The sequence below is a fragment of the Plectropomus leopardus genome, chromosome 13, assembly GCF_008729295.1.
Source record: "Plectropomus leopardus isolate mb chromosome 13, YSFRI_Pleo_2.0, whole genome shotgun sequence".
Classification (NCBI taxonomy): domain Eukaryota; kingdom Metazoa; phylum Chordata; class Actinopteri; order Perciformes; family Serranidae; genus Plectropomus; species Plectropomus leopardus.
The window spans coordinates 22,734,250-22,739,699 of NC_056475.1; positions in this window are offsets into that span (position 1 = coordinate 22,734,250).

Below are 5,450 nucleotides of genomic sequence, written 5' to 3' on the forward strand. Positions count from 1 at the left end.
ATTATATTTTCTTTGAGTTTTGTTTTCGTGTAGTTAAACCAACCACTTAAAGACATTTGAATGCCCTGCAGGGGTGCCAAAACTTTCCGTTTGTGTTCTCATTTTTCCGCCAAACACTGTAGCAGTTAAAAATATCTAAATGACCAATTTCTTTTTGTTTCACGTTGCTCGTTGCTTGCCCTTTACAATTTCAAGCTGCACGTAAACAACAAGGCTGTCAGATAAGATAAAACTTTAATGATTGTTGTGGGGGAATCGGGCATTGGCTTGCATGTGGAAGAGCCTGTCTTTAAAGAAAGTGTACTTTGAGAAAGAAACTTATCAAAGCAGCTGCCAGTTCTTACAGCGTGCACCTGGTTTCTCTGCATGTACAGTAAATAACTTACTATATCTGAGTAATGTCCATATTTACCCACGAGATAAAAAATAAATAAAATCCAAATATATGACTTTGGATTTTTGTTCAGTGAGGCAGGTAGTGTGACCGTCACCTCTTCCAGTTGATGTGTGGCTCCCTCTGCTGTTCACAAAGTGCCTCTGCCCCCCCTCCCCCCACACAAACGTACAGTACAGTATATGGCTTGTTTGCAAAACGGCAAAAAACTGAAACTAAAACTGGCATATATAACAATGAGACAGAGCAACGTGAAAAAAAAAGATCAACCTATTTGTGTATTTCAATTAAAACCATGATTTTATTTTTCATCTTTAAATCCTCCAAACTGTATAAATGTAAGATAAAAAATAAAACTTGCAGATGTAGCTTTTTACTGTATATGAATAGAACATTTCAGGTATTTTAAAGGGTTCTCTTAGGATGTACTCACAACCACCAGGTGTTAGCTGTAATAGTATAAATAGTATATTTTTCATAGACCATTGTGTATATACTGTATCTGTGCAATGTAGGAGAGAAAAACTATGAATATTCTGTATAGTTGCTGTATGTACTGATAGGCACTTGATAGGCATATTCCCTATATCCCACAAGGTACTGTATACTCTAGCTGCAATTATGTCTTTATCAAACTATCTGAAAATGTATTCTTCATCTGTGTGGAGATGGTGATACTTAAATATATATAGTATATTTGTAAGAAGTTATCTATTTCACTCTTATGTGTACTGTAGAAGGCCCAAAAATAAAATAAAGAAAAATAAAGAGATGCAGTTAAGTATTATCTGATGTTTTCGTGTGTTTTCTGTATTCTACTCTTAACTTTGTGACTTTACTCAAGCTTTAAATAAAAAACGATCTGACTTAAAAAATGTGTGGAGACAGACTGAAAGACAAACAGGAAGACAGACGCATGCTTATCAGAATAAAATGAACCTGTTCCTTACTCAACACCACCCTCACCATTACTATCTTCCATTTCCTTGTTTTCATCTCAATGCAAAGCGTATATATAGTACACTGTGAAATATGACTCAATAACCGACTACCCTTTATCCAGTTGCGTGAAGCTATGTATGTATAAACAACAACCACTATGATCACCATAAAAAAAAAATCAAAAGAAGCAGGAGGAAGTCTGAAATAAAGAACGATGAATTAAACATACTGCAAGAAGGACAACAACGTACTGTAGACCCTGTGTCTCTACACTATAAACAAAACATGAACAGTAATATATTTTAAACACAATACATACAGCTGCAGGCTCAAGGCTAGTATCTACTTTTCAATATGTTTTGTTCTGGAAAATATGCAAACACTTTGCAAACATAAAGTCTAGACTTTTTTTCTTTTTTCTTTTTTAAACTAACAACTAGAAGAAGCACGATTGAGATAAGGACTTATTTTCTGGATAATGTTGCAATGCTTCAACAATTTTCAACCAACTTTTTTTGCAACACTGAGAAAAGAGAATTAAGCACCACCACGAGTAGCTGAAGCAGTATAAGGAATATATAACTATGGACAGTGAAGAGCGCGTGATGCAAATGCAGCAGGGGGGAGGGAAAAAGCCTGGGTTATGCTATAGCACGTTATGACACACTGGAGAGAAGGTTCCTTCCCCTTCCGAGCCCGATCTGCTATCAAACACCTTATGATACAACAAGTCAACTGACAGTGGGACGAGTTATTAGCCCTCATCCGGACAACGTTGAGATTGGCTACTTTTGTTATTCCAAAAAAAAAAAATAAAAAAAAAAAAAAAAAGAGAGAGAGAGAGAGAGAGAAAAGACTGATAGTGTAACTCTGAAATCAAATATTTCAAAAAACCAACATCGAGCTACTTAACCTACTATTTAGACCAATGATACCACAAAGCTGGTTGTACTCATCTAGCTACAGTCAATAGTGCATTTTGATATATGTGTTTACACAAAATATGTAAAAATTTAGGTGCCATGAAGGAATGCTAGATTACTGAATTACACACATTACACTGAAACAATTCAATTTCATGTCTCTGCCTTTCATAGAAGTGACGATGTTAAGTTTGGCAGTGTTTAAACTTGGTACTGAACAGACAACAAACACCAACACCATGAGCTGTGTGCCATACATGTGGCAGTACTGTTGGAAAGAGATCTCGGCAGTTGCTTACATATTCTATTTAGTGCATTGTCTGTTAAGGCATGAGATTACCCTCCACGTGCTGTGTAGAGACAAATATAGCACTAGCATGCAGCAATATTGCCATCCTGGCAACACCAGCTACAAACAGGAACCATACAATTTAGGCTTATATGCACACCATAGGAGACAGGCCCAATCAAATGTTAAATAATGTGCTACTTTTACTGAGGACTTACAATATTAATCATGTGTCGTCAACATATATATACTGTATATATACTTTCTTTCTTTCTTTTTTTTTAGCTGAGGAGAAACCAGACTATCTCTACAGGTCTCACATGTTCATCACTTGACTTCACTTCAGCTGACTCCACAGGGATCAGCAATCTAGTAGCAATTATGTGAAATTTCAAAAATGCTAAATTCTCCAAACGGGTGTGCTGAAGTACAACAGTACTTGACCCACGTCAAATCTCGGAGCAAATGTTACAGGTGCCGTATTCGCCCAAAAGGTTTGGAGAGCTGCTTTCTAATAGTACCTGCGCTGCATATTGCAAAGGAAGCCCTACAGTTCAGATATTCCACTTATTAACAGTTTGATTAGGCTATTATATACCACACAGACACTCACAGACATACGAACACTAAGGAAGGGACACAACCGTTTACGACTGACAGACAGATATCAAAGAAGCTGCATTCCATCACCTCCCCACACCTTTAAACCCACACTAGGACACACGTATCATTTATGTTACACACACACATTATGTATTATTATTAATAACATAATAATAGTTATTATTATCAGCTCCACCAACAGAGTCGGATGGGAGCTGTGTTTATTATTACTGTTGCTGTTTCACTGTTAATGTTGTTTGGCTTGGATGTTCTCGTAGGAAAATTCTGTCTGTTTCTAAAGAAATGTGACTGATTAACTGTTATAGGGAACTGACTCCATAAAAAGAATGAATTCAAAGGTTATTAAAACATAGATGAGTACACGTAATGGTACATATTTAAATTTGAAAAAAAAAAAATGCTTGCATTAACACGGCACAAGGATATACTGTAGGTAACTGCAAGCGATAACAAAAGCCAAGAACCGCTGAATTACTTATGAATAAACTGAAACAAAGCTATTCTATTAACATGTGAACTCTACAACCAAATGTTAGATTTAAAAAAAAAAAAAATCCTCTTTTCTAAAAACTATAATATCTCTGTTAACAGTAGTGCACTTATTGGTTTAAGCAGTGCAACATATATGCAAGAAAATAATGCAGTCCACTTATCAAGATTTAAAAAAATGTTTTTTCTCCTTTGAAATTGAATAAAAGAAAATCATAGAAGTTCATTTAAGGAAAAATGATTAAATATTAAGCACAGGCATTTTAAGAAAATGTGCAAAGTAGCACTTTGTTTTTGTTTTTTTTTTTTAAATCCACAGTGGCCTTTTTAAGACCGCTGTACGCAGTTAGTTATTCTTTTAACAATACAACTACGAAAGTGTTTACTCACATAAATGAGCAAATCCTTCAGATTGCAGTTGCAGGCAGTTGCATGTGTGTGTGTGTGTGCGTGTGTGTGTGTGTGTCCTATTTCGAATAAAAAGCAATACAAAACAAGTCAAATTTCAGAAATGAGCCTTGCGTGATGTGATGCATGGATGACAACTAGCTTCCAAATCTATTCTGTACATGCTGTGTCTAGGTTTTTGTTGTTTTTTTTTTTTAGAAAAATCAGGAATGTATACTATTGTCTAGAAAGTCCATCTGCAACTTGTGGTATATCAGGAAACAGTGTGATTTCAATGGAGCTACTTGTTTTGCTTTGAGGCTGTATTTCCTTTCAAAACACTGCATGCCATTTGAGCCTTCAGGGAGCATCAACACATAAAGAGTGATGCATTTAGCTCCCACTTGCTGAAATAGCTTTGCAATAGTAATGAACAGGTTATACAGGGGTTCTAGGATCAGGATGGCATTTATTTCCCATTCAAATTTGATTGAAATTATACCCCTCCTTCTTTAGCACTGTTCCAATAAACAACAAGCCTAACCTCCTCCCCAATATTATAATCTGATTATCAAACCATGTAGGCTACTCAATAACACGAGTTTAAGTGGCAATTTGAATCTACATCCCATAACAGTCAGGTGCAAGTTGAGGAGCAGCAATTATGAAGGAGAGAGTTTAGTCGCATATGCCAGCCTGCCATAACTGTGAGTGTGAAAAGGCTAAGAAAGATGATAAATAAAAAAAAGAACATCAGCAAAAGAATCTTTCTTTTTTTCTTGTGTTTTGAAATGGAAGAGGTTTACTAGCCTTAACAGTCTTTTAGGATATTAGTGGCAGTGTATGCAAATGAGTTAAACTCCAAACTTCAGAAAAAAAGAAACATATTTTTGCTCAAATACTGTCTCATCAACACACCCTAATTTAGTAAATCTTAACCATCAAAATGCATGGACAACAATTACAAAACATAATGAGAAATATACGTCGCTGTCGCAACCGACAGGAAGTTACATTTCAGTAAAATGATTGAAATTGGTACCTTGACAACAGCTGCATTATAATCCCTTAATACCATAGGAATAAATAAAACCCAGTGTCAAATTAACTACTCTCCTTTTTTATATTTTACATAAGAAGGCAATCTTGTGACCATCAGTATTTTTAGAGGGAATATGTAGCCCAACCCCAGATGATTTTTTGTTATTGTTGTTGTAAATTATACCACAGTAAGCTTGGACATCTATAGTTTCCAAACTGGTCAGTATGGGTTCACAACTGCCATGATTCAGATCTCACGGCAATGCGCGCACACACACACACACACACACACACACACACACACACACACACACACGCACGCACACACACATACAGACACGCACATACACGCACGCACGCA